Consider the following 16,882-nt stretch of genomic DNA (forward strand, 5'->3'; position numbering starts at 1 on the left):
CCCCCCCCCCGTGCATTTTAACCTCATGTTCTGCATTAAGAGGGAAGGAGAACTTTCCAGCAGGAAGGAGTTGGGAGATGGGGGGGGGGGAGACAGAGAGGAGAGGGAACACTTCAATAAGGAGTCAGATTATTATTATTATTATTGTATTTTTTCCTTTTCAATTTCATGCTTCAGATTTCCAATGTCATTACAAACTGTGGGGGAGGAAATGATATATATTATCTTCTCTATGCAATGATGAAAAATATAGTGTTTGTCTCTGTGGAAAAACACATGTACATTCCCATTAGTCTGCTGAGCTGCTGGTGGTTTGCTGGTGCGTACCCCTTTAGTGAGCACTCCGGACTTTACCTTAGTGGATATTCCCTTCTCTTCTCCTACTTACCTCCTTATCTCCCTCCTAAAGCTCAGGAAAAGTCTTTGTAAAGCATCTAACTGTGCTGTCCTCATACTGGTTCACCTGTGTTTCCTTCTATTGTCTGGAGCTCTGGCTGGCCTTTGTAAGTAGGGGTGGAGGACATTCTGGGGCAGGCTCAGTTCTGGGATGGGCCAGACTCTGTCTAAGTCTCCTGATGCTTTATGTCCATCATTTGAACAAAACAAGATATTTGTAGGTTATTTAAGAGTTAACAAAAGAAAACGTATTTATGCATGGTAGAGGAAGGAGAGTCAACAAAGATATGCATCTAGGGGACCTTGAGTGATAAACCTGAGCAAACTCCCTTATCCACTGTGTTCTGTCAGCCAAATTTCAGAGGACACTTGGAGCTCCTTGTGATTTTTATGTACTCCTGGGGACTCAGAAATGATACCAGTAGTCTGAGTCAAGAGTTCCTGACCCAATCAAGTCCTGAGGACAGCTTAATACCTTTTAAGGAAAAAGTAACCTGACTTGGATGAGGGTGTGGGCTTAGGATATTGTTGTGTGCCCTCCAGGCTATCTTTTTAACTTTTTCTTTTAGATGCTTTTAAAACATCCTTTCCTGTTCTTATCTAGGGAAGGATATGTATGTATATATTGTAGATGGTCAATGAAAAATGAGCAGGACAGGACTCAGTTTGAAGTTGACATGAATGTTCCCAAATAATAAGGGGACTTTCCTATACATGTACATATTTTCTGTAGTAACCAACCTATGGTGGACTCACTCAATGGATTTCCTTGTTTAATGTTGGTGGAGGGTAGGGGATGGGGAGAGCCTTTGCAGAAGCTCTGTTGCTCTCCTATGGTAGAATTGTTTGGGTGCATGATGAATCTATAGGCCAGTCAGGAATTTCAAGGAACAGAGACAGAAGCATCGACTGCTATGCTGCAGAGCTGATTTTGAGGACAGAGGACAGAGGATATGGGCCATTCATGTCCCCTGACCATTATTGCATTGCCACTCAAGGTTTTCATATTGATTCTGGTTATAAAAAGTGAAATAGCATATCTGATAATCCCGGGCTAACAGGCCTGTCTGGGGCTTTGTGATCTGATTATAAATGACCCAAGGAAATTAGGGTCAGTAAGGTCAATAAAGGGAGCTGGAGCCTTTTACTAATATACCAGGGCACTGTAAGTAGACACTGGTGCCTTTGAAAACAATCTGAGTAGGCCAGCCAGGATAAACACCAGGATTGGTTGTCTTCCTTTTATATTAGAAGGTGCCCTTAATGGATCCATTAGTCATTTAGGCTGTCTCTGTCTATGTGGCCCTTTTCCTCCCTCTGTCCCAGTCTAACCAGACTGTGTCAAAGAATTTAGAAGGAGGCCTATGAGCAACCACATTGGATGGTTGGAAGATGTTAGGCTGGTGTGTTGGGGGCAGGGCTCAGACTGTTATCCAGCATGTTTAGCTCTCTTGACTGCTTCTTTCCATGTGACTCTCCCACCAGCTGTCTCTGTAACTACTCAAGTAAGTCCTATATATACAATATTGTGCTCAGCAGTGTCTCAGCCAATACAGAGCCACGACTCCCTTTGGATATGCTGCATGCAGCACAAGGATGTCTGTTAGGATGCCACTCAAAGGGATGCTACATGAAATTATATATTACATTTAACATGCTAATACCAGTACTGCCTGGCTTGTCTGTGTCCCCTGATGAACTTCCTTCTGCTAATTTTTGTATATTTTTTAAAAAATGTTTTATTGATGTTTTTCTTTCTTTCTTTTTTGGCATAATTATTTCCTCACATCCAACGATTCTATTTCCCCGCAACCCCCAACACCCTCCCTTGTGCCAAATAAGTATAATCAAACAAAACAAATTCACACATTGGCCCTGTCTGAAAACGAGTGATTCATTCTGCACTGAAAGATTTTTTCAATACATGTGACTTGGTTTTTAAATTAGATTAAATTAAATTTTTTATCAGAGAGTTACTTATAAGGGTAGGGAGCCAACAATCTAAGGCCGTTATGCCTGGAAGCCCAATAGTATTAGAGAGGTCCTGAAGATGCACTTTTCCTGTAGAAGTGACCTCTTGTTTCTTCCTTGGGAAGTTACGTTTGTGAACATAGGGGGAAAGTTGTCTTGGGATCAGGGAAATCACTTAGGAAGGTGATGGGGAATCATGGGAGGGTAGTTCTTGATGGTCCGGTGAGAATTGTTGGTGCCATCATCCTAGTATTCAGAATGGGAGAATCTTTTAGGCTCGTGTCAGTGTCTGCCTCATCCGGGTGGGTTGGTATCCTCGTATTAGCCAGTGATCACCATGGTAACCTCTTGTGGGTTATTGATATGGCACAGGTTTCTTCTGCTGAGATCATTCCCTTCTCTGCTCTTCAGGGAAGACCATCTGGGCCCATTGTTATTGGTTTAGCTACTTAATGATCTTTTAAATGCCCAGTGACCTCACATTGCTATTTACACAGAAGTACTTTTATACAGAGAGACAGTTATGTCAGTCACTTTCTCCACATTTTATTTGTGTTGATTCTCAGCCTTCTTTCGGGCACTTGCTCCTGTTAGGAGGCAATAGAGCCATTTCTAAACTACTGTCCAATTTGGTGGCTCAGAAACCGAAGCTATTAATTCAAGGCCCCGATTAACCTTTAGTTGCTGAATATTTGTAAGCAGTGGAGAAAAACATTAGGCCTGCCCTGGGTGTATGGAGGGGAAAAATTTTGTTCCAAACTCTTAGGACTTTAGCTCTGTTGTCGTGGCAACACCTGTTAAACATTTGGTGTGCTAGAAATCTGTTACTAGCAAGGAATAGGGTTTCACCAAAAGATCTCTTCAGATTCTGATTAGACTTACCACCAGGGGCTTTTTCCCCACTGGGGCAAGCAAATGGGGGAGCAGAGGATTTTATCCTTGTCCTTCCTCTGCTTGGGATTTTGCTACCTCAATTATTAGCTAATCTCATGAATGTACAAAGAACATGGCCTCCGGCAATGAAAGATGATGTGACTTTTTTTGTTTTTATTTTTTGGCCACAGTAGCATACTATGTCTATGGTGTCAGAACTAAACAGCCATGATATTCACTAGGGAATTGGTTTCATTTTTCTCCTGCATGGTGATGAGAGCAGTAATTAGGTACTGAGAGGTGCTGGTTCCTACTTTTCCCTGGAGTATGTCTTAAGGCCTTGATATGTTTGCATAGGAAAGAAAGCCGTGATAGAGTGTTTGATGCTAAATGTAGCAAAGTGCTTTCTTTGGAGTGACAAGCCTCACAATCCCTAGCTCCTACCTCCCTGTGGAATTGAACATCTATGGGGCACAACTGCTTCCTAATAAAAAGAGTCAGAACTCTATGTGGGAGCGGGGGCAGCACTAGATAGCCGATTGTGCCCTTTTTGTTAATAAGAACTTACTCAGTTTGTTTTGGGAACATGGGCTGTATTGGACCTTATGCAGCAACCTGAACTGAGTCTCCACTCACAGATGCTACCTTAATTCAGGCTCTTATCAATTCTCCACTAGATGATTGGAGCCTAATTGGTCTCCTCGCCTACAGTCTCTGCCTGCTTGAGTCCATCCTGCACACTCTTTCCAAAGTAATTTTCTTTAACCCAGGTCTGACCATGTGACTGCTTTACTCAATCAACTCCAAAGGCTTTACATTGCCTCTTGGGTAAAATATAAACTCTGCACAGACATAGCATACAGAAGCAAATGAGCCTAGTAGGCCAGTATTCAATAAATTTAACAACCCTGGCTACTGGAGTAAAGACTATTTGACAAAAACTTCTGGGAAACCTGGAAAGCAATCTGGCAGAAATTAGCTTTAGGTGAACTCCCTCACACCATTTAACTAGATAAGCTCCAAATGGATATATGACCTAGACATGAAAGGTCACCTTATAAGCAAATTAGAGGAGCAAGGAAAAAAATTATCTTTCAGATTTATGGATAGGGCGGGCAGTTTATAACCAAACAAAGGATTGAGGAACACAAAAGATAAAATGAACAACTTTGAGTATATGGAATTAAAAGGTATTTCCACAAAGAAAACTAATGTAGCCAAAATTGGGAGGGAGTGTTAACTACGGGGGAAAAAACATCTTTGTAGCAAGTTTCCTTGATAAAGGGCTCATTTCTTGTATATGTGTGTGTGTCTGTATGGAACTGATTCAAAATTCTTAGGCCAAGAATTGGTATGGTTGCCACCTAATGAAAGGATATGAACAGGCAGTTCTCACTGTAAGAAATCAAAGCTAGCTATAAGGCATATGAAAAAATGCTTCAAATCATTAATAGAGGAATGCATTATTATTATTATTACTTTGCATTCCTCTATTAATGATTTGAAGCATTTTTTCATAAAGCAGTTTTGTGGTTGTCTCGCACTCACATGGCAAAGTTGACAGAAAAGGAAAATGACAAATGTTGGAGGGGCTACAGAAAGACAACACATTAATGCACTGTTGCTGGAGCTGTGAATTGGTCCAGCCATTCTGGAAAGCAATTTGGAACTATGCCCCAAATGTTGCTAAACAGTGCATGTAGTGATACTACTATGAGATATATATCCTAAAGAGATCCAAGAAAGGAGAAAAGGTCTAACATGTATAAAAATATTTAGAGCAGTTTCTTGTGGTTGCAAAGAACTGGAAACTAAAGGGGTACGTACCCATCAACTGGGGTATGACTGAACAAATTATATTATTGAATGTAATGGAACGTCGTTATGCATTAGAAATGACAAATCTAAAGTGATTTGGAAGAACTAATGTAGAATGAAATGAACGAAACTAGGAGAACAATTTATACTTTAACAATATTGTAAAAATGGACAACTTGGAAAGACTTAAGACCTCTGATTAGTGTCATAATCAACCATGATTCTGGAGGATTGATTGTGAAGAATGCTAAGTACCTCCTGACAGAGGATGGACCCAGAGTATAGAGAGAGCCATATTTTGGGGCAGCTAGGTGGCGCAGTGGATAGAGCACTGGCCCTGGAGTCAGGAGGACCTGGGTTCAAATCCGACCTCAGACACTTAACACTTACTAGCTGTGTGACCCCAGGCAAGTCACTTAACCCCAATTGCCTCACTTAAAAAAAAAAAAAGAGAGATAGCCATTTTTTTTTTTTGACAAGTTCAAGGCAGGAATTTGTTTTGCTTGTCTTTGTTATATTTGTTTATATATTTTATTATACAAACATGTTTGTATATTGTATATTTGCATATTTGTTTGTATATTTGTTATAGGGAATCTCCTCCAGGTCGAAGAGGGATATAGGAGGATGAGAAAACAAAAGTTTGTTAATTGTACAAAAATAAAGAAAAAGAAATAAAGCCCTGCACAACCTGGCTCCCAACATGTCTTTTCTTCCTCATTGGACATCCCACTTTGATCCTGCCAAATTGCCTTCTCTCTGTTCCTCACAAAGGCCCCTCCTCCCATCTCTGTGCCTTGGCACAAAAAGCTGTCCCCCATGCCTGAGATGCATTCCTTTCTTACCTCTGCCTCAGAGAATCCCCTCATATCCTTTAAGATGCAGCTGGAGAGGGGCAGCTAGGTGTTGCAGTGGATAGAGCACCGGACCTGGAGTCAGGAGTACCTGAGTTCAAATCCGGCCTCAGACACTTAACACTTACTAGCTGTGTGACCCTGGGCAAGTCACTTAACCCCAATTGCCTCACTAAAAAAACAAAAAAACCCCAAAAAACAAAAGATGCAGCTGGAGAACCATCTTCTGCATGAAGCGTTTCCTGATTTCACCAACCTTTGGTGCCCTCCCTCCAAACTACCTTATATTTAACTATTTTGTATATGCCATGTATATTTATATATGTATTTGTCAACTCTCTGATTACAATGTGAACTCCTTGGGAATATTGATTGTTTCATTCCTTGTACTTGCATCCCAGTTCCTAGCACAATACCTGGCACATAGTAGGTGCTTAACGAACACTTGTTGATTGATTCACCCTTAATTGATCAATTAACTTGTTTTGCCAGTTACTTATTATCTGTGTGACTTTGAGCAAGTTATATTCCTCTCTGCACCTCAATTTCCTCAATTGTAAAATTAAGACCTTGGATTAGATAGCCTCAGAATCCTTCTAGCTCTGAATCTATGACCCTCTGATCCTATTTATTATGACTGTTAGAAGCTCTTCCCTCATCCTTCAGAGAAAGGGGTAAAAAGGAGAAAAACATTGGGAATCAAAGTGCTTTGAGAGCTTGTCCCCCTGAAACTTGACCTTTGCTGTCTGGGTACCCAAGCTCTTGATCTGAGGCCTGGCTTTGGCCCGAGTCAATTTCCCTAGGACTTGGCAAATAGGAAAATGATGCCAACTTTTCAGGGATTATGGGGAAATAGCAGGGGTAGCAGTTCTCTCTGGGATCATAGGAGCACTTTCTCTTACACCACTGGGCTAGGGAGAGAGGGGAAAGAAGGAGAAGCCACATCACATTTTCTGTACTGTGGCATTTCTTCAGTCCCCTCTTTCAGTTCAGGAAACTCTTTGCTCTTCCTGTGATGAAATCAATTGTCATAGCTCTGGAGCTAAATGAGTTAGTTCCCAGGGAGAATTGGGGGTGGGGTGGGGTGTTTAAAAAAATATATATATCCCATTGTACATACCTACATATTTTACTAATATATATGTATATTATACTAAACACATATAACATACGTATATGCATACACATGTACGATAAATGCATTATCAAGGGCAATACTGTATTTAAAAGGGAGAAAAAGACCCGTGGTGATTGCCTATGCTTTTAAGTAGATAGAGAGCATGTGTTTTGGCAGTACTTGTAAGTTTAAATGAAGGTGCAACTGATATAAGGCATGATGAACCAGCAGGTAGGAAGAGTGTTCATGGGTTAATATAACTCAAAAATAATAAAACCTTATGTTTGTAGGGTGGGATATGTTTACCCATTATATCCATTTTAGAACCTGTACTTGAACAAAATTCCTCTCTCCATGTCTAATATTTCAGTTGCTTCTTACAATATCTCTGTGTTTTGTTTCATTATTTTGGTCCAGAACTGTGGTTTCATCTATGTGAGGACCTCCAGTGTGGAAACTCTCTCTGTTGATAGAAATTGGTTGTTCTTCTGTAACTTGGTCTTAGAAAGTTGCCTGGGGATGAGGAGAGGTTAAATCACTTTCTCATGGTAACCAACCAGGACTTGCACCCAGGTGTTCTTGATGTCATAGCCAACCCTTCAAACCTTCTTTTTCAACCCTATGTTTATGGGTATTATTATTCTTAGGACAATGAGCTCAAAGAGATTAATTTGGGTACAGAGAATCAACTTTTTAAGTACAGTTTAAGGAAGGTTTGACTAGACAGCTCATCAGAAAACAACTTAAGGGTTTGAGTAGATTCCAAATGCCATATAAGGCAGCATGATGAATGATATGACACCCAAGAAAGCTGTTGTTCAGGAATGGGGAGGTGATGATTCTGTTGTGTGTTTCCCTGGCCCAGTCACATTTGGAGTGTCACTTTTAGTTCTGTGTACCATATTTTAGGGAGGCCAGCCAGCACGGTGACAGGCCTCAGCTTTATGCCACATAGGCATTGATTGAAGGGACTTGGGGATGTTTAGCCAAGGGAGGAGAAGACTTAGGGCAGGGGTTCTTAAACATTTTTGTGTCCTGGACACCTTGGGCAGTCTGGTGAAGCCTGTTGACCCCTTCTCAGAAGAATTTTAAAAATGTATAACATAAAATACGTAGGATTGTAAACAAGTTATATTGAAATAAAGATGTATTTTTTTTCCCCATCCATGTTCATGGATACCTTGAAATCTTTCTGTGGACCACAGATTAAGAACCCCTGACCTAAGGGGAATAGGGTGCCTATCTTCAAGTATTTGAGGGAACATCATATGTAAAAGGGATTAGACTCATTTGCTCTGTCCCAGAGGACAGAAGTAGGAGCAATGGGTAGAAGGTATATAGAAGCAAATTTCAGTTTAATGGAAGAAAAAACTAACTACCACTAGAGCTGCCCCTGGGGAGATTGGGCTGCCTCAGGAGATAATGACTTCTCTACCAATCAGTCAATAAGTTCATAGACATTTATCAAGTACTTTCTATATGCTTGACACTGAGCTAAGCGTTGGGAAAAGTGCTGGGAAAGGAGGCTCTTAAGGAGCTCATTGTCTAATGGGGAGTTCTAACAAAGGGTGGACGACCCCTTCCCAAGTATTTCTTGGAGCAGAGTCTTGTTCAGGGATAGGTTAGGCTAGACGGTCCCTAAGGTCTCTCTCACCTTTATGACTGACAGACCCTCCAGATTGACAGTAGGGTGTCTCTGCATCTGCATGGAGTCTGGAGGCATGCGGTGTTTGGGGAAGAGCCCCAATCTTATGTTTGTATTTGTCACAAACATGAAGCCTCTCCAAGGTCATGGTTAACTTGGATCAGTTACATTTAGAGGGGTGAATTGGAAGAGAACTGCTTCTTTGACGTATGCTCAAGAACCATCCTCGTCTCATCAGCAACAGATTAATACACTTCTTCCTAAGAGGGTCAGTTACTTATGGAGCTGACAAATCTCATCTATTATTTTTTAGGTTCTGTTTCAAAAGGTGGTGTTTTCTTTCTTTTTTTAAACTGTTTTTGGTGAGGCAATTGGGGTTAAGTGACTTGCCCAGGGTCACACAGCTAGTAAGTGTTAAGTGTCTGAGGCTGGATTTGAACTCAGGTCTTCCTGACTCCAGGGCCGGTATTCTATCCACTACGCCACCTAGCTGCCCCAAAAGGTGATGTTTTCTAAATTTGTCCCCCAATGCAGGTATACCCTATTTGGAGTGTACAGCTCCACAGTGACTTCACAGTGATTGTGTTACCCAGTGACATATCTGAGTGCATGTGGATCATTTTTGTTTGTGGCTTGTCTCCTTGCCTTGGCACAGACCATTTTAAACATACATTGGGACCTTGTAGTGTGACATAGTTCCACTGATACCCCTTGTTGTTGTTTGTCCTTCTTTCTAGAAGAGAACCATTACATTGGGGTGATGTCATGACTTGCCCTGAATTGAATTTAAGTGAGGGAATGCCACGCAAAGGTCCATCTGGGTCCAGTGGCAAGATATATATCAGGATGACTGGAGATGGCTCTGGATGTTTAAGGCAGTCAGGGTAAAGTGACTTGCCCAGGGTCACACAGTTAGTGTCTGAGGTGAGATTTGAACTCGAGTACTCCCAACTTCAGGACCAGTGCTCTATCTACTGTGCCACCTAGCTGCCCCACTGATGACTGTAGAGAAGATGAAAACAGACAAACCAGAAAAACAAACACTAATAGACAAGTACCTGAGAATTTATATGGTATTCAAGTGAGAAGCAGCTAGGTCTAGGGGATGGAGAACTTGAGTTCAGTTCCCCTTTCTGACAAATCCTAGACAAGTCTCTTAACTTCTCAGTGCCCTAGGCAGTTCTCTGAGATGATAAACTGCAGAGATGGTGTCCACTTGCATTGGTAGAGGGAGTTCCATCATCGGGGGATTCTGTAAACCAGGGACATCACAGGTGCTGTCTCCTCTCTCTCCTGTCTATAAAAGAAAGGTGGGGTTGGTAAGGAGGATTTATTTGTCTATTAGGGGACTAAGTAGAGACTTATCCCCAGCCATTCTGCCAATATACAAAACCGAAACCAAGGGAAACATTGAAATATGAATAACCAATAGGTGTATGGGGGAGCCATAGTTTCCAGGGAGACATGGCTGGCCATGTGACTCATTGCCACAGACCAAAGAACATCCCAGAGACTTAGCAAGAGAAGGTTTTAGAAGGGCAAAGCTCTTGTTGCCCTGTGCTACCTTTCAGGTGTTTTTTGTTGCTCTAGAGTTTTGGTAATAAATATCTTTTTAACCCCTCTCGTGCCTTAAAGTTTTATGCTTTGCCATGAGTGAGGGAAGAATCCATCACTTTGTGGAGATGAGCCTCTCTGTACTTAGGTAGGCTTTTCCTTGGAGAGCAAACCCAGCCTGTTTCCTGGGAGTGTATGTGAAGTCTTTCAGGCATGGTTGGCTCTGCTGGAGGCTACACTGCCCTTACACAGTCTTTGAGAATCGGGGTCACCTTTATGCAGTGAGATAGCAGAGTAGGGCTTTGTGGAGGAAAAGGATATGAAAGGAAAAGGAAAATGCAGTGAGGAGGTTGCTTGGAGGGTTAATGCATAGCACAAGTGTCCCAATGGTATCTCTAGAATGTCTGGAAATGTAGATGAAGGACTTCAGTGTGTTAGGAGTCTCCATGTGGTTGATTCATGAAAGGCCACAGATAAGAGTGGGACAAGATGAGAAGGTCCTGGTTGGGTTACAGTTTGCACAACTGGAGAATGTCCTCACACCGATGCCCAGAAGTAGCCGTAGAAGCCTAGGCATGTGACATCATATTACTTACTCAGAAGAAAAGAGATGCATTAGTAACCTGGCTAATGCAGCTTGAATAGGAAGCACTTGGTATAAATGAAAAAAAGATACTGTTTTCCTGGCTCTGGCCTTGGTGGTTGTGGTTGTGGACTGTAGCCAACAACTCAGAGATGATTTTGTAGAATCTGTAGCTTTTATTTATTTTGGCTCAGTTATCCAACCGTTCTTTGGCCTGGTTCATGAAGGATGGGTCATGTAAATCTCTTCAGGGAAAGATTGCATGTACCTCCTTGGGAAAATTCAGTGCCATCCAGATAACCAGGAAGTTTTGCGATGATGATGAGATGATAATGATGATAACAACCATTAAATGATGATAATTGATGATTATAATAATATCTGGCATTTATATAACATTTTAATAGTTTGCAAAGCACTTTACATATGTTATCTCATCCTTAAGGGGATATAGTATTTCATTTTGCCTTAGTGAGTGGTATCTATTGACCCACTTGTTCCTGGGAAGAGGCAAATTAATTGAGAAAACAGATTCATGGAGTTTCTTTAGGCTTTTCAGACTCATTTTGATTATTTAAAAGGCCCGAGTATGTGCTTATTTCCTATGCCTGGATAATATTGGCATTGTCTCTAAATCTGCTATGAGGAACTCTTCCATCTGGGGATATAAGAAGACCTATCTTTCTGATCCTCTTGATAAAGGAAAACACTAATTGAGGGTACACTTGTTATTTTTATGAAACAATTCAGAAATGTTTCAGATCTAATTATGCTAAATTTATCAGGATGTATTTATGCCAGGAAATGTCTCTAATTTCAAGATTTTTCAGATTTATAAGATAGGCTGAAAGGTCTGTGTGTGGGGAGAGATGGGCTATGGTCCCTCTGATACCTTATGGAGGAATGGGGGAAGTCAGGTGTGGAAGAGATGTGTTAACTGGGATTCTCTTGGCCAGCAAACAAGGGTATTATTGGTTTGGATTACTTGGTACATATATGAACATAATAAATGCTTTATTTATGAAGGTAAACTGCTAGTATGAAAACTCTTTCCCCTAGTTCAGATTGCACCTGGTTAGTGACTTAGTTACGTAAGTCCTAGGGAGTTTCCCAAGGCTAGAATCAAACAACTAGTAATTGTCAGAGACAGGATGGTAACCCCCTCCTGGACTTTAGGCCCCAGAACTCCATCTACTAGCCATGTTACCTACTTGACATAATAGGCTCATAAGTGGTACTTGCTGAAGTAAATTGGAGTTTGGAGGAGGTGATCCTTAACATGGTTGGTCAGTGATACTTTTGGGGGATGTGGGCTAGCAGACTGACAACTGTTTGCATGCCCCTAAATATGTGCAACCACATATATCCATTTATATTCATCTATACCCCATACATGTTCTCTCATATATAGGTACATTCATTCTCTATTGACTACTGACATTAAAATAACAGTAACTAAATTGTTCTTGTTTTTATAATCCCTTTTGACCTTTATGACTTTTTAACTTGGGGTCTGTGTAATTTAAGATTCTAAATGTGGATTCTAATTTGTTCCCTCAGTTTTGGGGGAAACTGACTAAAATCACTGATAAAACGAGTTTAGGTTTTTAAGAGTTTATTGAAAAATAGAAAGAAAAAGATTGAGAACAGAATTCCAACAGCCTGGCATTCCTATCTTTCCTCAAATTTCCTATGAAGTCCTCTGCCGCCACCACCACCATCAAGTCAGGAACCCAAAAGAGTGAGAGCTCTCCGAGCAGGCTCTATTTCCTCCTTCCTCTCCCCTCCCAGAAAATAGGAGGCTCCTCAAGTTGATTGGCTAGTAGCCTTGATAGACAGCACCCATGAGCAAATGTCATTTCCTGATGCCAAGGAAAAGCCACATGGCCTTGCCCTCTGAGGCATTTTCCTCATGGTGGAGCTTTCCCACAGCAAGTCTCCAGTAGGTGGCATCATTCCAATCATTACAGGTCTTTGAACTTTAAAAAAAATTGATAACTGTATTTCATTGTTCTTGGTTTACTTTGTAATCCTGTGTATATTATGCATTTTAAAAAATGTCATTTTGAGAAGGCATCCATGGGCTTTACCACACTGCCAAAGGGGTCCATGACACACAAAAAACTTAAGAACCCTTGCCTTAAAGTCACATTTTCCATGCATCATTGGCTTGACTCGCTGATTGTTTCTTTTCCGTTCAGGTTGGGGAGAGTACCAAAATTGATGCTTTGGGATGGTATTCTTCTTGGTTGAGAGAAATGAATTAATCAATCAGTCATTCAATCAGCAAGCATTTGTTAAGCAATTATGCCAAGATCTTTGGAGCTCTTCCTGGGTAGGACCAGAATGATTATTGGTGCCATGTAATCAACTCCCTGTCAGAAGTTGGCAGGGTCTGTTCCCTGATCTGCCAGAATTAGAAACAGCTTGGAACTAGAGACAAAGGGTTTTGGGGAGAGCCCTTGACAGCTGGTACAATTGTTTACTAATTGGCTAGCGCTTCAAAGATGATGATGATGATGGACTGGTGGCTGGGTGCCACGCCAGGTTACCTCAGAACTGAGATGCCCCTTTGGGGTTGGTGATCAGCTGCTGGACAGGTGGAGTCACACTTCTATCCTGATGGGGATGATGGTTGTTGGCACAATGAGGGATTCTGTGGAAGCTTCCTGAACTCAAGGAGAGTGAGCCATGCATCTAACTCAGAGGAATAGGAGTAGTAGGAAGGCCTGGAGGAGTAGTCTTGGGTGACCTATCTCCGATTGAGCTGCATTTGACCAAAATAGAAGTTTATATTCTGTATCCTTATAACACTTAGCTTTTATGTTAAATAAAATATATTATGTATGCTTTAAAAGTTAATAATGAAAGCACTTATATAGCACTTTAAGGTTTGCAAAGTACTTTACCTGTTATCTTATTTAGTCATACAACTGTCCTGTGAGGTAGGTGATATTATTATCTCTATTTTACAGATAGAGAAACTGAAGTTAAATGACTTGGCTAGGGTCATATGGCTACTAAATACCTGAGGCTGGCTTTGAACTCAAGTCTTTCTGACTCTTAAGTCCAGCACTGTATCTACTATGTTGCTGAGCTGGGTTGGTCACATTGAAGATTTTTGGGATAACTGTGTATGCCACTGGAAACTTGTACTGTCAGTAGAAATTGAGGAAGACCCCAGTACGTTGGGTTGACCCTGATGGCCGAGTTATAGAAGGGCATGGCTAAAAGTTGCCCAGGATGGGCATATCTGGATTGGTGGTGATTTGCATTGTTGGAGGGAACATTGTGGATGAGGTGACTGTGTATTCTCATATTCCCATCTTTCCTAGCATAATGTCAGGGATATGTTTGAGAGGATGCTTCATAAAGAGTTGTGATATCCAGCCATTATTGGTGTCCTGAGTCCACCGATTTCTCCCTTTTAAATTTGATTTTACAAAGAAGGACATTTTTTAGGTGCCATCTCTACATACCTTCTTTTTCACTGACTGTAACAAATCAATGTTTAATTGCACCTATCTGTGAGAATACTCCAATCCACCCCTTAGGAGAATTTCCCACAAATTAGTTTATATTTACTGAATGAAAGTCTCCCATAATGAATACTAAAGTAGAAACAAAATGCTTTACCTGCTGAGGGCTATACATTTGGCTGATTATTTTAAATGACTCCCTTCTGTTGCCTCTGACACTAGAAGGAAATTATTATCAGTATCAGATATGAATTCCTTTAGCAATTTGCCTTGGGTTTTGAAGAGCATGATCACTAATGTGTTTGGTACGGGGGCAGCTAGGTGGCACAGTGGATAAAGCACTGCCCCTGGATTCAGGAGGACCTAAGTTCAAATCTGGCCTCAGACACTTGACACTTACTAGCTGTGTGACCCTGGGCAAGTCACTTAACCCTCATTGCCCTGCAAAAAAAACCCCAAACAAACAAACAAAAAATAAAAAAGCCCCCAGTGGCCCCCAATACCCATAGAATAAGACTAATGTGTTTGGCAGAATTTGGTTTTGTGTGTGTGTGTGTGTGTGTGTGTGAGGCAATTGGGGTTAAGTGACTTGCCCAGGGGTCACACAGCTAGTGTTATGTGTCTGAGGCCAGATTTGAACTCAAGTACTCTTGAATCTAGGGCCAATGCTCTATCCACTGCGCCACCTAGCTGCCCCTGGTAGAATTTTTAGGAGGGACATTATGGTTTAATGGAGAGAGGACTGGCTTGGGAGGCAGGACAGATATGGGGTCAAAACCCATCTCTGACAGTTACTAGCCCCCTGACTGTGGGTTTACCTGAAGACTGTGTCCTGGGTCCTCTTCTCTTTTCTCTATATCATCTCTTACTTGGTGACCCCATGGGTTCAATGATCCTTTCTATCAGTTTCTATAGGTACTCTCTTAAACTGTAATCATACGTCATCAACTTCTTATTGGACAAGAGGCATCCCAAACTCTACGTATCTACACAGAATTCTTTATTGTTCCCACCAAAGTCGCCTGTCTTCTGAACTTTTCTATTTCTCTTGAGAGCACTGCTAATGCTTTTGGTCACCCCACTGTATAACCTTGTTGTCGTCCTTGTCTTCTCCTTTTCATCCCCACATATCCAATCAGTTGTCAGGTCTTTCTACTTCCATCTCTCTGTCTCTGTCTCTGTCTCCCTCTGTGTGTGTGCTTCTCTCTGACTCTGTTTCTACACACACACACACACACACACACACACACACACACACACACACACACACACACACACACACACACACACCTGTTTTAGGCCCCCCATTATCTCTCACCTGGACTATTGCAGTAGCCTCCTAATTGGTCTTCATGATTCTAGTTTCTCTCCCTCCAAACCATCTTCCACAGCTGCCAGACTTATTTTCCTAAAGTTTAAGTCTCATCATTTCAAGTCCTATCCTCAGTAAATTTCTGTGGCTCCCTATTACCTCTAGGATCATACACAAACTCTTGTTTGGCATTTAAAGCCTTTTATAGACTGACCTCTGAACACTTCACTCTACTATTCAGCTAAATTGTCTTTCTATTTCTTCCTCACATGTGACATTCTATTTCTGTGCCTTTCTACTAGCTGCCCACCATGCTTGGAATACACTCCTTCACCTCCACTTCTTGGAATCCATGGTTTTCTTCAAGACTTAGCTTAAGATGCAGTTTCTGCCTAAGGGCCCCTCCCCCCATTCTAGAACCTTGCATCTCAAAGTTACCTTATATTTGAATGCAATAGGGAGCCACTGGAATTTGTCAAAGGGTGTGTGTGTGTGTGTGACATAGTCAGAAGGAGATCAGTTTGACAGCTTTGGTCAGGCCTACAAATCAGAAAGTCGGGTCAGGATTTCTATAGGTAGAAAGAGAGGAGGAAGATTGAGAGTTCTGGACAGAAGGAACAGTATAAGCAGAGATATGGGACTGGCAAAGAGAAACACAATGTAATTCACTTTGGCTGACACACAGCAGCTCTAGTTCCCAGCAGGGAATTTAAATAGTTCACATATATTCAGTGAATGTCATATTTGCTCTCCAATCATGAGCAACCCAATCAACTGGTAGACATGGAGAGAGGAGGAGGGGGAGCCCAGGACCTTAGGTGTGAGGGACTCTCTGGCATCTCAATAGCCTTACTCTTTAATGAGTTTTTGTCCCACCCACAGGATCTGCCTACTCATTAGTATTCCTGGGAGGTATGTCTTGGTTGTGTGATACCTGGGAGGGCCCAGCACAATTAAGGGCTTTGTTTGTTTCTGGTTAGAGGGAAGCAACTAGGAACCTGGTCCTCTGGCTAGGTGACCAAAGGTGATTGTTATTGATAACACTTGGCCCCAGACTAGGCCAACTGAACCTTCATCTGAACTGTGACTTTGAGGTTAAGTGACTTGCCCATGGTCAGATAGCTAGGAATCAGAGCTGCTTTTGAATCTAGGTTTTCTGATCCCAAGACCATTGGTCTTGCCATTATACCATGCCAGGAGGAGTAGCAGCAGGAAATTAACTTTAAGAAGTAAGCTGGGGGGTAGCTAGGTGGCACAGTGGATAGAGTACTGGTCCTGGA

General features: G+C 41.7%; 1 protein-coding gene across 2 annotated transcripts in view; it reads left to right on the forward strand.

Moving 5' to 3' along the window:
* SLC39A11 (solute carrier family 39 member 11) overlaps nucleotides 1-16,882 on the forward strand; it is a 493,527-nt gene that overhangs the window by 30,794 nt on the left and 445,851 nt on the right. The gene's annotated exons all lie outside the window — the stretch shown is intronic.

The sequence above is a fragment of the Dromiciops gliroides genome, chromosome 4 (genome assembly GCF_019393635.1).
Source record: "Dromiciops gliroides isolate mDroGli1 chromosome 4, mDroGli1.pri, whole genome shotgun sequence".
Lineage (NCBI taxonomy): Eukaryota > Metazoa > Chordata > Mammalia > Microbiotheria > Microbiotheriidae > Dromiciops > Dromiciops gliroides.